Source organism: Miniopterus natalensis, chromosome 17 (genome assembly GCF_054644295.1).
Source record: "Miniopterus natalensis isolate mMinNat1 chromosome 17, mMinNat1.hap1, whole genome shotgun sequence".
NCBI classification, from domain to species: domain Eukaryota; kingdom Metazoa; phylum Chordata; class Mammalia; order Chiroptera; family Miniopteridae; genus Miniopterus; species Miniopterus natalensis.
Window position 1 is genome coordinate 36140038 of NC_142097.1, and position 16535 is coordinate 36156572.

Below are 16535 nucleotides of genomic sequence, written 5' to 3' on the forward strand. Positions count from 1 at the left end.
TATGTTTTATTGATTTCAGAGAGAGGAAGGGAGAGGGAGAGAGAGAGAGAGAGAAACATCAATGATGAGAGGGAGTCATCCACTGGCTGCCTCCTGTGCGCCCCCTGCTGGGGATGGAGGCTGAAATAGGGCCTGTGCTGGGACCTTGAATCAAACCGTGATCTCCTAGTCCACGCTCAACCACTGAGCCAAGCCGGCTGGGATTCTTTACTTTCTTTTATTCCTTTGACATTGTATATCAGGCTAAGTTGGCTAAACCTAGAGAAGTTGTTCACTGGGCTTCAGACATGTGGGATAAGGTCCAATCTAAACCTCATTTCCCCTGCCTTTTCTTTCTCCCACTTCTTAATAATTAGAACCTCTTACATGTCACATCAACAAAGCTATAATTCCTTTATATTAAAAAAATAATTTCTTGCCTAAAGCCTCTTTAAGCTAAAAAGAAATTAACTGCATTCCATTATATGAAAGAAAACAAAGGCAATTTACACAACTGTACCATATTCTTACCTTTACTTTTAGTCGTGGCTAATTGATAAGGACTACAGCGCTACACCTTGATTGTGTGATCATTTTCTGTAAAGTCCAATCATTCTCACTTTGCTGCTGATTACCCCTCCTGATATTTATTAATTACCTTGTAATTATCTAGGTGCTTTGAGTGAAGGATTCAATAAAAACCACTATTAGAAAATCAACTTAAACTTTATGTCTTATTAGTGGTAGACCAGTGGGATCATCATCTTTGTATTTGGGCACAATAAATACCCTTGATGATGACAAGGTTGTGATTTCTTTGTTTTTGTTTTATTTTACTTTATTTTTTCCATCACTATTTATCTCCTCTATGTGCCCCTCTCCTTGTTATGATTTCTTTAGCATGATGTCCTTGGGGGAGGGTCCCCTTTCCCCAAATAAAGGTGTTTATCAAGGTTCATTCCATAAATTAAGGTGTCTAACTTTTAATGGGGGTTGTTTGAAGAAGATTGGTTGAAAGGTCAGGTTCGTCTAGAATCTTGTCATCAGTTTTACAGGTCCACCAGTTCTACCCTGTCTATAACTTAGAGTTGATTGGACTCTGGGGTTCAGGGAAACTAAAATCATGAGAAGTGATTATATTTTCCAGAAGGCCAAGTTTTAATTTTACAATGGAAATTTGTACATGGATTAGAATATTTGTTGGTATGAACTATCTTTTCATCCCTCCCTTTTTTATAGATCTACTTGATTATTTAATATTTATATTTATTAAAAATTTTTTTCATGTTTTTATTGATTTCAGAGAGAGGAAGGATGAGGGAGAGATAGAAACATCAATGATGAGAGTCATTGATTGGCTGCCTCTTGCACACCCCCTACTGGGGATTGAGCCTGAAACCCAGGCATGTGCCCTGACCCAGAATCGAACCAAGATCTCCTGGATCCTAGGTCAATGCTCAACTGCTGAGCCATGCCAGCCTGGCCCAGCTATATATTTTTGCTATTCTACTTTCCTCAAGAAGTGGTCCCATGCCATCCTAGTCAAACTTTTATTCTCTTATGAATTGTTACAGAACTTACTGTTTTACTCATGTTGACACCTAATTCTACATGTTGTATTGATAGTTAAGTGTTTTAAGCATTTTGTTTTCCAAATAGATTATAAGGTTCTAGTAGGTAAGTCTTCTCTCAAATTAATTAAATATGCCATAGTTATATATATACAGTGGATGCAAATACTTGTCAAACATTTATAAATGTCAATGTAAAAATATATGGAGTTTTGCTTATTCACATTATACATGAATTTTTCACTATATAAAAAAGAGAGATTTATTAGAAACTTCTTTTAAATAGTAGGTCATCTATGTGGTGATGCTTTTAAGTGTTAGTCTAGAAATTATTAAATATTCATCAAAAGTCTGAGGCAAGAGTTGGTGGAGAAAATGTTGAAGCTATCAAGTTAGAAGTCACCAATTGAAGATAAAAAGAAATGAGATTATGAAAACCAACAGTCAGAAAAATCTCTTTGACATCAACTTTTCAGAAATATGTTCATTGTGAAACATGGTTCACATTTTTAAAAAGATGTACTCTGTGTTCTCATTGACATTTTATGTGGCATTATCCTGAGGATAACTGACAGAGGGTAAAGTTTGTGTTTGGGCTCAGATTGTGGCTCTGCTTGCCACTCAGTGCGACCTTTACCTGGCTGTTGAACCTCTGAGCCTTTTTTCCCACTCTCATCTAGAAAACTGAGAGAATAACACTTACCTGATAGCATGTCGTGAGAATTAAATGAGGTAGTATACATAAGGTGGCTAGTAAAGTATTTAAAGCCAGGAGGTGATCAATCAATGGTAGATGTTACTGCTCTTTATTCAACAGGGAGAGAGTTGAGGGAAAGCTTAGAAAAGGTAGGCTCGATGGTTTACCTAAGAGACTTAAAGGTGCCAGGGAAGACATGTGTGGGTGAGTGATTGTGCAGAGTTGATAGACCAAGAAAGGGCATTTTGAATGGTACACATGGTACTGAAAAGTTGGGAGGTATCCGGTAAGGTTGGGCTACTTTACGGATAATTATTTGCACGTTCTTCTTATATAGCATACATTATGTTTCCAAGTTTAAGTTACAGGCTTAATTATCATCTTGACTAGAATGGATATTTAGTAGGTTAAAAAAAAATAGCATTCTCAGAATTTCAGGTATTAGTGACAGAAAAGGAAATCAGAGAGAGGAGCTGGGAACAGAGATGACTTCTTTCTATAATGTTGCTCTCCATCCCTGCTGTACCCCACCATTACCTCTGTCAGGGACAGATTGTTTCCACCAGAGAGAGTGTGGCAGCAAATTGTTAAGACTTAATAGTAGAATTACGTGGAAGAGAATTGGCTGAAGAGAATCATGTTAGATGATCAAAACAGTGAAGCAGTGAGTTCATTCCAGTGGGCAATGCCACTGCCCGGTGTGAACGTGGGATTTGGAAAAGGCTAGCCAAAGGAAATGGAGACTGATCTTTAGAACAATGAGGAGGGTAGTGAGTCAGACTTGCACACTTCATCAGAGCAAGGGACCCAGTGGGTCACGGCTACTAGAAAGCTGACTGTGGGACCCAGTGGGTCAGAGCTACTAGAAAGCTGTAATAAAGAGCTCTGCTGCTAAAATTGAACAATTACGGGTTTTTTTCTAATTTCAAGAAAAAAATGGGTTTAAAGGTTTCCATTTTGTGAATTGGTATTAAACTTTTGGTACTTCTACCTTGTGAAAAGCTGCAGACAAATTTTAAAGGAAAAACGCAGACATTTTAAAAAATACATTATTTTTTATATATGGAGATCGACATGAACATAATATAGCCAGACTTAGTGCTAGTAAAATTGTATCAAGTCCACATGGCAGGGTTAAATCTATCAATATTTCATGGTGAGCACCATAATTTCTAAATGCTGCCACCTGAACTAGTTTGAAAATCAACAGATTACACCCCTCACTGCCTTTTTTAATTCTGAAGGGAAGGAATGTTATTAGCCTCAGTGAAACTCACAGGCAAGGCTTAGGTACAAAGTAATCTTTAAAATAAATCAAAAAGAACAAAGGAGGATTACGGAGGGCAAATTTGAGTGTGAGAAAATAACGTAATAGCTGCTGTTTCCTGAGCACTTATTATGTCCCAGGCTATGTGGTAAGTATTTTTCAAACGATTTCATTTAATCTTTACAACTCTCCTCTGAAGTAGCATCACCCACATTAGATAGATGAAACAAAGACGGCTCAGAGGCTTGCTCAAGGTCACAAAGCTGGTATAAGTGGTGGGTGACACTTAGAATCAAATCCAGGCTTCCCGGCTCCCCCCACGATGATGTTGTAACGTCTCTTTGTGTGAGGCAATGTAAAAAACTGAGGTTCAGCCCCGGTGGTCTGTCTCCGTGGACAGAGCATGGGCCCGCGGACTGAAGAGGGCCTCCTGCCCTCTTAGTCGATTCCCCCTTAAGTAATCACTACTCTGCCTCTACCATCACAGACAGATGGGGTTTATTTTTTTTTTTGGAGTTACCACCCAAAGATCCCAGGAGCCACTCCTTCACCTGGCCATTGTAGCTATGATATTCAAAGCGGCTCTAGCTCCCGCTCTTCAAGCACTCACTGCAGAGGCTAGCTGTTGCAAACGGCTTCCTATTCACTTTCTCGTATTATTCTGAAATGAACACATCTTTAAAAAGCCAAAGAACCCCCTGCATGCAGTAGACTCAAAGGGCCTCTCTCAGGTTCCTTGAGTGAAGGAACCTGGTGCGTCTATTTCCAATCACGGGGTGTCCTTAGGAAATGGATGACCCCGAAAGGCCGTCTCAGTTGGTGGAAGGAAAGGCTAGCCAGGCCGAGCAGGTCGCAGTGGCTGCTTTGCCTCATCTTACAGCGCGCGAAAAAAATGTATGTTCAGACGCCTTCCACGGTTGACTTTGCCGTTTCATGATGCGAGGGAAAGGAAGAGAAAAGGAGAAGAAGGTCCAGGAGGTGGAAATACGACCTTCAAGGAAGCTGTGATGTGGTGACGCGCCGCGCCTTGCCCGCCGGCTCTGAGAACCACACTGCGGCTCGTCCAGCCCGCGGGGACCCGAGCAGCTTCACAGCCACACCTCAGCCTCTCAAGCTGTGGTCGGTGAGTTTTCAGCGACTCTGGAGAACAGAGTTCGCCGCCCTCCCCCCGCAGGTTCTCCACTGTATTCTGATCGCCACCATACTCAACGGTGGCATCTGCAAGCAGCCTGCACGGTGGACTTGAGCACAGGGCGAGAGTAACCGGCATTGGTAGGGCTCGAGGACGCGGGGAGTGATACGTGCGTGAGGTGACCAAGCGGGGGAAATCTACGGGAACGTTCCGGCCATCAACGCGGGAGGACCGGCCCAGAAGTGGGCGCACGTGACAGAGCAGCACCTCCACAGTGACATCACCCCTGGGGGCGGAGCCGACTGTCTAGGGCCTTGTCTGCTATTGAGCTTCTTCCCCTTTTCTCCACGAAATGCCATCGACCCTACTCTTGAAAGCCCCCTGAGGGAACAAGAAATGCCCCGACCGCCCAGAGCGGCAGAGCCAGGCCCCAACCTCTCGGCGCAGGGAAGGGCGCGGGCTTCGCTCTCTCCTCGTTGCTCCCCACCCCCCAACGGTGGAGGGGGCGGGGGCGCGCGCGCTCCACCACGCACGCGCCCCCACGCACGCGCTCTCCCTCCGCGCTCGCGCCCCTCCCCACCCGGCCCGGAGGGGGCGGGGCTGCGGGCGGCCTCCGAGGGTGCGACGCCCCCGGCGCGGCAGCGGCGCTAGCGAGCGGCCGGTCGGGCGCGGGTTAGTGGGAGCGCTGCTCCGGCGGGGCCCGTTGCTACAGCCGCCTCACGCGAGCCGTCTGCCCGGCGGGGGAAGCTGCGAGCTCTCCGAGCGCCGCGCCCCGGGCCGCCAGAGCTGCCCTCCCGCCGCCGCCGCCGCCCTCTGCGCCTCCTCCGGGCGGCCCCGCCCCCGTCCCCCATCCCCCTCGCGCTCACCTCCCGGCTGTGCCGCGCGCGAGGCGGAGCGAGGCGCCGGCCGCCGCCGCCGCCGAGCTGAGGGGCGAGAACCTGCACCCGCGCGGCCGCTGACAGGAGGACCGCCGCGGGCTGCGCTCGCGGGCCGCGAGGCCCCGCCGCGCCTTTCGGAGGCGCAGACCCACCGCGGGCGTCGGAGCGCAGCGAGGTGCTCTGGGAATCGCGGGCGGCGCCGGCGGGCGGCGCGGTCCTCCTCGGAGACCCCGGGGACTGGGGCTTGACCCCGAGGTGCAGCGATCCCCTCAGACCGGCAGGTAAGAGAACCGGGGGAGCGGGGAAGGAAAGGTCGCTTCAGTGACAGGGGCGGTCGCCTCCAACGCCTCGACTCCAGGGAGAGGGGCGGGGGCGAGCGAGGAGACGGCGAAAGGAACAGCGAAGTACCTCCGGTGTCCGAGGCGTGGGGAAGGTTGGCTCCATATGTGGCACTCGGGGTGGCTTCAGATGGGTCCGGTGTCGGTCACTTCGGCGTCACCGAAGGTGTCATGGAATTTGGTACCGAGAGAGTCTCGGGATGACGGGGACCCAGGATGAGATGCGAGGCAGATTGCTAAACGTGGCAGGGAATGTGGTGCAGAACGAGTTGCAAAATGTGCCCCCAGAATGCAGCATAAAAGTAGTTGTGAAATGTGCCAGGTAAGGCACAGGGTAGGTTGGCCTGTGTGGCGTTGAGATTCATGGTAGAAGTGTTATTAGTGATACTAATTATTCCCCCGGGAAAGGAGGCGTAGTATAAGAAGGGATTAATAAGGCTCATTTCTAGATATTTTATCACAGGAAATCGAGAGGAGCTATGTATGATATGCAGTTTTTTGAGATAGAGATTGTACTCACGTGAAAGGGAAAAAAGCAAATTGTGTCTGGTTCTGAGATGGGAAAGAAAAAATAGGGCTAAAATAATTCCAGGTTTTGACATCAGCAGGTAGAGCACTGATACAATTGTATCCTATCCCAGGTGTCTTCTATCCCAGGTGTGGAATGTTTAAAATGTTTTGCACAAAACGTACACAATGATAATTAACAGGAAGAAGATTTGATGTTTTGGGTGTCTTTCACTCTTTATTCCTCTCCTGGAAAAGAAAAAAAAATACAAAAAACCCTCACGTCTTGACCATAATTTCGAGTTGAAGATCACTAGGCAAAGGAAATTTTTTTCAGTTGTGCCTCTGTCTTCATTTTTACACAGGTGAAAATATCTGGAATGAGGAAAACAAAACAATATGGTGAACAAAAGGGATAAATTTTCAGGCATGTTGAGGGGTTGGAGCCAAAACCTATTGCAATGGTTAATTACAGTGAATGACAGTAGTGATATATTTGTGCATGTTCTTGGTGGTGGGGTGGCAAAATAGGGGGGAGGGAAATTGTATGCAGTAATGTGGCATAAAAAGCAACAACATGGATACTGTCAGTGGAGTGCTTCCTGCAGCATTTCCCAGGTAGATCATCTTAAGAATGTGAACACAAAAAATAAGATATTAAATCTCTCTCCCTCTCTCTCTCCCCCTCTTCCCTCTCCCCCCCCATCTCTCCTATCTCTATATCTATAACCCACATGCTGCAAAACATTGTGACTTCTATTTAAGAAGAACATTATGTTTTGAAAGAATTGTCAGAACATAGCTGGAATTTCAGAAGTAACAAAAGACAGAGCTTTTTAATATGTATATATTCATTGAGTGTCCGTCCACATACTATGAAACAAGCAGAAATACCTGGATGTGTTCATTAGGATACAGTTAATTATTGATAGATTTCAGTGTTTTATGTTATAATTCTCAGATAAATTGAATCACTTGCCTGAATGTTGTTCTCATATTAAGAACAGTAAGTAATTTGCTAGATAATCTGAAAATTTATAGAGATTGGCTTCTTCCTGGATCCAAATTCAGCCATTGAGGAATCATTTGCTTCAAAGACAAAACTGGATTTTTCTTGGGGATTAATTTGGGGTTTTGGTCTATTTTGTAGATACATCCCTCACCTAGAGGCTATAATGGGGCTAAAGCAAAGAGGAGAGGGCCAGAGGAGAATAAAGAGCAGTTCTTTTGGGTCTTCCTGTTTTGTTCTGACTGTAAGCCATATGTACTGCCACCCCCTACTGTCTGTAGGAAGAGGTGTTGCAGAGTCCCATTCTTTTCTTGTTATCACTGCCCCCTTGTGTAAGGGAAGAAATTGATAGTTGCACTTCGGGGAAACCACTCTCCTAAGATTGTTCTTGATAAGAGTGCTTATGTAGATTTATTAATCACTTATTCTCTTCAGAGTTGCAGGGCTTTAAATTTATTGTTAATCATCCTTCAGACTTAATGTCTATTTTTAATAGTATCTAATTTTAGTCAGTAATTCAAATTTCTAAAGATATTTTCAATATATTTGGGAAGGTGATGCAGTACTATTGTTAGCAGTAGTACCAGTAGTAATATCTCACCCTTGCAGAGCACCTTTTATGTGCCAGTCCTGTTATACATGCTTTATTCAGTTTCAACACCCAATGAGGTATATACTGTTATTTCCATTTTACAGTTGAGAATGTGAAACAGAGATATTAAATAACTTGTCTAAGATTATTTAGCTAGCAAGTAGAAGAGCTGAGTTTCAATTCAGGAACTCTGGCTCCAGATTCTGTTCTGTTCACCAGTATACTTTATTGCCCTCTCAATCAAATTAGTATTGACACACATCATTAAAATGCAGGTGCCCATTATAAAGCAAATATTATAGATATGGATAAACCTAAGTAAGTAGTAAGACACATAAATGTTAAGCCTACAACTACACCAGAAAATACCGTATGAACATTTCTGTTTAGGAATTTATTTTTGTAATTTATTTCTGGGTTTATGAGTAGAGGAGTATCAGTACTTTTTATGTGGTTAAGGAAATATTTGTGATGGAGGTTGGCTTTGGGGGAAACTTCAGAAGTAGTAGTTTGGGGTGTGTGTGTGTGTGTGTGTGTGTGTGTGTGTATATATGTGTATGTGTATAATATCTCTGTGTGTGTACTGTCACCAGTAAACGTTTACTACTAATTTTCTCTAGGAAAATTAAAGAGAAATTATCTGTTTTTTCCTACCTACTCACATTTTTATGACCTCCATTTTATTTTTCTTAAATATGTTTTTATTGATTTTTAGAGAGGGAGGGAGGGAGAGATAGAAACATCAGGGAGAGAGAAACATCGATTCTGCACATCCCCTACCAGGGATTGAGCCCAAAACCTGGGCATGTGCCCCTCACCAGGACTCAAACCAACAACCTCTTGGTGCGTGGGTCGATGCTCAACTACTGAGCCACTCCGGCTGGGCATATGACCTTTATTTTATTTTTAAAAGTAACAAAAATGGGTTGGATACATAAGTACATTTCACTACCTCTTCCATCAACAGTTTGCTCAGCCCTGACCAGGTGGCTCAGTTGGTTGGAGTGTCATCCCATACACCAAAAGAATTTGGGTTCGATTCCCTGTGAGAGCACATACCTGGGTTTGATCCCCCGTTGGGGCATGTACAGGTGGCAACTGGTCGATGTTTCTCTCTCTCTCTCTCCATCCTCCTTCCCCCAATCTCTCTAAGAATCAATGGAAAAAATATCCTCTGGTGAGGATTAACCAAAAACAAACAAACAAACAAACCCCTTAAAAAAAAACAATTGTTCAGATTTTTCTTACATTTAAATATTGTTTTATAGATATTAACTACATATGAAATAATATTTTAAAATGTTATAAAGAATAAATGCAGCCAACACTCATATGTCTTCCACCCAATTTAAGAAATGGAATGTGACCTCCTACACTTGTAACAATTATTTTATTCTCTTAGCCAAACTTTCTGCCATTCTGTGAATCACATATCCCATGTAACCAAACACTTCCTTCACTTTTATATACATTTGTTGCTAAGGGAATTCAATATAATCTATGAATTATGACTACAACATTCAGGATGTATGTTTATATACTTTATATTTAATAAATTGTCATAGACTCAGATCATGCTCTATATTTATATTGGTTGATAGTTCATTTCAGCATATTTTACTTATAAAACCCGATTTGTTGTTTGCATCTTTATCATAAAGTGTCACTAACATTGTTAAACATTAGATTATTCCCCTCTTCCATCATTGATTTTTGACTGTCCTTATCTTCCGCTTGCCCTCTTCCCTATAAATGTCTTTGCTCTTTCAGTATTTTCTGAATTGACCGTGTGTATGCATTATTTTGAATGGAGAAGGAAGTAGGCCTTGAAAGGAAAATACTAAACTAGTAGTTCCAAAAGGGGAATATTAAGGTAGTTGATATTGGTTAGATATAAGGTAGGCCCAAGTGTGCGTGAAAGAAATGCGTCAAAATTCTCTCCTTGTCATATTTCTTTCTCTTACAATAGAATTAAAAGGGCACACTAGTTGAATTTTGTTGGATTGTATTTACGCAGAATCACCAATGTTAGTTGGAATATTTTTACGGATGGTACTCAGATTTTATTTCAAGGAGCTAGAATAAGCCGTTATAGAATGCTGTTTACTTTTCTAGCACTAGTCTGGGCAGGGTAACAAATGTTATAAAATAGTTTGGAAGCAAATTTAATTATTTGGACTTTTTTCCCCCCTCCGAATGAATTGAAACTTACCATTATCATATTTGTGGAGTGCCTGTACTCATCAAATTCTATTGTTAAATATACCGTAGAAATAGTTTATCTTTGTTATAATACCGTAAAAACTATCACTTGGTTTATTACAGTAGCCTCTTTTGTAGAAACTTGTTAAGGAGATGTGTATATAGTGATGGAGAGTACATATCCTTGATGAGTCTCCTTAAAAATCTGTGGAGAGAAATAGGTTAAAAGAAAGAGCTTAAAGACTTACAGCTATATTTTCCCATCCAATGGTCCTTTTTCTTTTTTTTAGAGGATATTTAATCTTTAGTGCTTGAGATCAAGGTAATACTAGAAAAAGAATAAGAAATTTGTTTCTGAGGTTTAGAAGGCTAGAGCAGGTTGAGGATGCAACAGTGAAAAAAGTTTCTGGTAGGGATCTTTTTTATTCCAGAAAATACTAAGTAAGTAATCATGATACCATAATTATTTATAGAAACAAATTTCTTTGGTCAATTTATTTTATTTAAAAATCTTCATTAATTGTTTGAAACCTGTGTTTGTGGGTGTTAGAAGTATCAGCTAGTTGGTTTTTTGCAGGACACAAATTACAAAAATATGTTATGTTCAGCTTCTGCTCTTGAATAGTTGAAGATAAACAATAATTTAAAGTAAGTTTAAGAGGCAAAAGAATTAAGTTGGTGTTAGTATTAATCACTCCCGTTCTTTCCCCTATCTTCCCTATAATATCAATTTCTACCTTATTCAGTGCGTGGTATATCCTACGTTTCAAACTCCTTTTTTTTAAACTTGAGAAATTTCTATGTCAGTCATTTAAACTGAGTAGTTGCATTATAGTAAATAATCTCATTGGTGTGTGTTTTTAAAATCCAAATACCTAGTAGACATCTTTACCATTTATGTCAAGATTTTGTACTTGTCTTTTATAGGTGATATTGACTGTAAACCAACAGACAGGGTTTATTTGAAAAGTAAAGAGTTCCAATTGGGTACATGTGGTCCGCTGGCAAACTTTACAAGCAAATCCAGAGAAACAAAGGGGAGGAATGTTCTTTTATGGACTGAGGAGGAGCTATTGTAAAGGAAGAGTCCATTGGAGGAAACTGAAAGTTGGAAGTATAGTGATTTTTCATTGGCTGAGTTATGGCAGTCTCCCTTTGGCAGACCTGTCATTGGGCAAGGAGGACTCTTCTTCATCCTGCTGAGGTAGTATAGTAATGGAGATGCAAGGTATGCCTTTTTCTTTTCGGCTCTTTAATGTGTGTCAAGTGACTCCTGCATTCGATTTCTCTCTTCTAGCCTCCTGACTGCATTTTAAATGAGGATTTTGCTTATTAATTTTCACAGTACTTTGCTGCCAGAGTGATCTTTCTGACATAGTCATCTGATCATGTCACTCTTTTCTTCAGAATCTTGCTGTGGCTCCTTATCACTTAATGGATAAAATGGAAACTCTTTAGCAAACTATGTGAGGTCCTTCATCATGAGATCCCTGCTTTCCCTTAAACTCATTGCCTGACACTCTTCTTCAAAATTATGCTTCAACAATACTAAACTACTTGTGGTTATTTCAATATGTAATATTCTCTTTCCTTTCTATGCCTTTATATATGGAATTCTCTATGCATGGATTACTCTTCCCCTCTCTTTTGCTCTCTGTGCAGACTGTTCCTCAGCCTTTATGTTTTGGTCCAACTGGTATTTTCTCAGTGAAGAAGGTTTTTGTTTACTTTCTGGGTAAACCTGGTTACGCCATTTTCTGTCTATTCTACCATTGCACCTGTTAAATATGCAAGTTGCACCCATTAAATATGTAAGTTGTCACATCACATTTTAATTATTTATATGTCTTATCACTAAGTGTGTGAGCTCCTTGAAAGCACGCACTATGGCTTTCCATCTTTTATTTTCAGTATTAGCATAGTTAATACACAGTAGGTACTAATTATCTACTTATTAAATAAAGATTGTTGATGGTTGTCTGAGTTATGACTTTGAAACCCTCATCTCTTGTTGTGGAATTAGAGAACATTCTAGGCATCAGGAGGTATGCGTATTTCTCTATGGAAATATACGTGCATACACGCTCCATCTAGAATATTATTTAGAGTAACTCCTGGACTATAATTAAAACTAACTCTAGAGTTAAACCAGATTTTATTTTTTACATTTACCAGGGTGAAGGGAGGATGGTTAGGAGGTCCTCTGTGTGAACTTTAGCTGAATTGTTTTCATTATATATTACAGGGCTTAGCAAACTACAGCATATGGGCCAAATGAAGCCCAGCATCTGTTTTGTATGGCCTGCAAGCTAAGAATAGTTTTTACATTTTTAAACGGTTGAAAAAATATCAAAAGAAGAATAATGCTTTGTGACATGTGAAAATTACAGGAAATTCAAATTTCAGTGGCCATAAAGAAAGTTTCATTGGAATATAGCCCTGCTTAGTCATTTACATATTGGCTATGGCTGTTTTCTTGGTACAGCAGCAGAGGTGGGTAGTTAAAATAGAGACCATATGGCCCACAAAGCCTAAATATGTATTTATTATTTAACCCTTTACAGATAAAAATTTACCAGTGCTTGGTCTGTTATATAGTCTATGCCCATTAAATGTTCATTAAATGTCATGAGTTGGGGACAGACCAACCATGTCTGTTGAAGGCCTCTGCAAGGCATAATTGCTTCTATTACTGAGAAAAGATTGGCCACTTTGCCTTAGTAGTGATTTATCGGACAGAGGGCCCCTGTTGTACCTCCTTATGACACCCATATTATGTTTAACTCTGAAGCAGTTTCTAACAAAGTGTATTATTTGATTCTATTCCTTTTTCTTAGAAGAGGTATCCCAAGCAGGGAGATTTGGAGCACAGCATATGAGTAAGAACATTTTTCTTTGTTTGCTCAGATCTTGGTCTCTCATTCCTATCTTTCATTAAAAAAGATCATTGTTATATGACAAAAAACACCTTGATTTTGTATATTAGTTTGTTATACAGACACATTGCGTTAAGTTAGATTAGTTATGTTGGAAAAATTGGATTAGCATATTACATCATTCACTTAAATACGTACTATCTACTATGTATAGTAGTTAATTTTACTGCTGCAGTCTTTCAGTTTAAAGTAGATATTTCATATTCTTTCTTAAATAAAAGTTAAAATTTTAATTCAAAATTTGGTGTCCTAGATACTCATTTTACTTATAGGAAGAACATAGTTTAAAATAATATATTAAAGTTTGTCACTTTCCTGAAGTTTCACTGGCCAATGTCGATAAGTTTTACAGCTTTCTTTAGGTGTCAAAGGTATTATGAAAAGGAAAACAGTGATTTATATATTCCTTTTTATAAATATTAGCAAGTATTACAGACATAAAATTCATAAAGAAAAGTATACAAGCAATAATAATGGAAAACTTTTATTTCAAATAGATATCTTTGGATCAGGTAGCCATGCTTATTTCCTTGCCTGTAATACCATGTTTACATTACCATATCTGATAATAGAAGTTGACAACATGAAGAAATATGACACCAGCTTTTATTGCCATGGAAACCTCCTTTTCTCACCTATGGATTACAGCCTTATAAGTAGATTAGCTAGTTATTAAATTTGGAAATGGGAGCAAGTGTGTAGATATTGTGATTTAATCATTTTAGGTATGGGGAAACTGCCTCAGATTTTAGTAAATTCCTTCTGCCTAAATGAAGGAAGTCTCTTCTTAGCCCCTCATTCCTAATCTTGTATTGTATGGCCTCACAATTTCTAGCTATAGTTGCCAAAATTTGATAAGTCAGGCTATGGAAGCTTGATGGGTGTTTATTGTACTCAAGAATTCTATTTCTGTTCAAATTCCATGGAATCCTATAGGGATTGTAAATTAGGGTGAACAAAGGTAATTAGCTTTAGTAGACACATGGGATGGAGATTTACTACATACCCAAGTCCTCCTTTAGCATCAGAGAACCTTAGCTCTTCCCTTTTTAGGGCTTTAAAGAGGAAAAAAGACTTCCTTTGAAAGTTGTCACTCAGACATTCTTATATTTTAGAATGACAGTACTATTGTCCAGTTGTAAGAAGCTTTGAAATTCTGCAATCATGAGGCACATTGTATAGTAGAGTATAAATTTGTGAGTTTTTGAATCATGAAAACAGGTTAGAATTATTTCTCTGTCACTTACTAAGGGGCTAAAACCTATCTTGCAGGGTTTTGATGATGAAATGAAATAATGTCAGTGAAAATACTAAGGACAATGTCTAGTACTTAATAAGTGGTAATATTTATTAGGCTTTGGAAAGTGTCCTGGATTTCTCTTTTTCGATGTGTTCTTCCCACAGCTCCTCCCCAGTAATTTTACTAGCTTTTCCTTGTTATCTTGTCTTGCTCTTCTTTTCAGCCTTGTAAGGCATTTAAGAAACCTAAGGTAATTTGGCTACTGATTTATTTTGTGTTTTGAAATTTTCTTTTATGAAGGATTTGATGAGAGATGCGAGAAAGAGTTCTTGAATAACTGTAAAGTTTAAAATAAAGGCTCTTCAGAGAGAGATGCTGTTGGGCAGACTCCTAGTATGCATTTCTTTTTTGGATTGTTTGTCTTTAAGCACCACAAATTTGACAAAATTTAATTTTTAATCTCCTTTATAATATAGCAAATCAGAGCATTTCTTGAGAGAATGACAAATTTTTTTCCAATTCAATCATGTAAATGTTTTCTACTTTTACAAACATCTCTCACTTTTGTGAATAACTGGAACTTTCTGTGTGTGATAACTTTATCCCCTCACCCTATGCTTCATGTAATTTTTCTCTTTTAAAAATTTGTATGTAGCAATGAGTCAAGGTGGTTGATTTTCTTTTGTGATTTACTTAATAAAAAGGACTTGTCTATTTATAGTGTAAAATAATAAAAAAGTTTGCCCATCCTTTTTTAGTGTGATAACAAGCTAACTATTCATAATCTCATTTTTCCCAAGCTTCAATTATTTCTGTAACATTTTGTTCATTTCTGCTCATCTGTGTATCATTATACAATTAGTTGTTGAATATGTTTCTTTAAATGGATTTGACTCACTGTCTCTTAGTTTTATTCTTAGTTGTCCTAATATCCATGTTTGTGCTAGTTATAAAATAAAAACTAGTTCATTCTGAAGGCATCTTGCTTAATGTACTTGGGAAAGACTACTTATATGCAATTTTGGCTCCAGATTGGATTTTACTTGAGTTCTATCTCAGTCATTTACTTCTCTGACATATCCTGTGCAGATGTTTTTAAACCCTCAGTGCATCTGTTAACTGGGGAACTTTGAAAACCTACAGGTGCCTAGGACTCACTCCCAGAGATTCTGATCTGGTTAGTCTGAGTGTGCCTTGGGATGTTATTTTTAACAGTTTTTAATGTGCAGCCAGGATAGGGAGTCACTGCCCTAGATCTTGTTGTTACCAATAACTGTAACTTTCTAAACTCTCTATTTCTTGCATTTTGCTCCCCAGCTACCACCTTAAGTTTTTCTGGCTCACTTCTTCTAGTACCCAGCAACCTTAATTCTTTGACTTCATTGGGACTTTATAATTTACCACCATTTTACTGTTCCTCAAGGCATTCATGTCCTCACTTTTCTTTTCTTTTTTTTTTTTTTAAATATATCTTTATTGATTTCAGCGAGAGGAAAGGAGAGAGAGAGATAGAAACATCAATGATGAGAGAGTCATTGATCGAGCCCGCAACCCGGGCATGTGCCCTGACCGGGAATCAAACCCTGATCGCCTGTATCCTAGACCGATGCTCAACCTCTGAGCCACGCCTGGCCGGGCCTCACTTTTCTAACTAGCTGGATTCCTATAGTCCATCATTACAGTTGCTCTCCTGCATCTACCCTCAGCCCCTGTGACCTTTCTCCTTTGGTTGTTCTTGCCTGGCAAAACCCAACCCTGGTTAAAACCAACTCTACCTATTTTACACCTGTAAACTTCTAGCTCAATATAATTGGAGCAGAACAATGTTGACTTTAAATTCCTGGCTAGTATGAGTTATAAGGAATCAAATGCAAATAAATTAATGTTCATTTTGATGAGTTTTAATAGTGAAGTATACCTGTGTAACTATTAATAAGATATAGAACATTTCTATCATCTAAGAATGTTTTTATTCATGCCTCTTTCTATCTAATGCTCCTCCCTCCCGCTAAATAAGAGGCAAACCATTTTTATTTATTTCTTTAAAAAAAAAAATTTATTGATTTTTTTAGAGAGAGAGGAAAGGAGAGGGAAAGATAGAAACGTTGATATCAACATCTATCAGCTGTCTCCTGCACGTCCCCTTCTGGGGATTGAGACCACAATCTGGGCATGTGCCTTGACCAG

At 39.9% G+C, this 16535-nt stretch overlaps 1 protein-coding gene across 6 annotated transcripts in view; it reads left to right on the forward strand.

Annotated features, from left to right (window-relative positions):
• The first annotated feature begins 5547 nt into the window (after positions 1-5547).
• TANC2 (tetratricopeptide repeat, ankyrin repeat and coiled-coil containing 2) overlaps positions 5548-16535 on the forward strand; it is a 205023-nt gene continuing 194035 nt past the window's right edge. For 4 of the 6 annotated variants that reach the window (XM_087826279.1, XM_087826280.1, XM_087826281.1 and 1 more), the window contains exon 1: positions 5548-5805. The gene's annotated coding sequence lies outside the window, so the exon portion shown is untranslated. The remainder of the gene's footprint in view (positions 5806-16535) is intronic. The other 2 variants (XM_087826283.1, XM_087826284.1) reach the window with 1 other exon arrangement.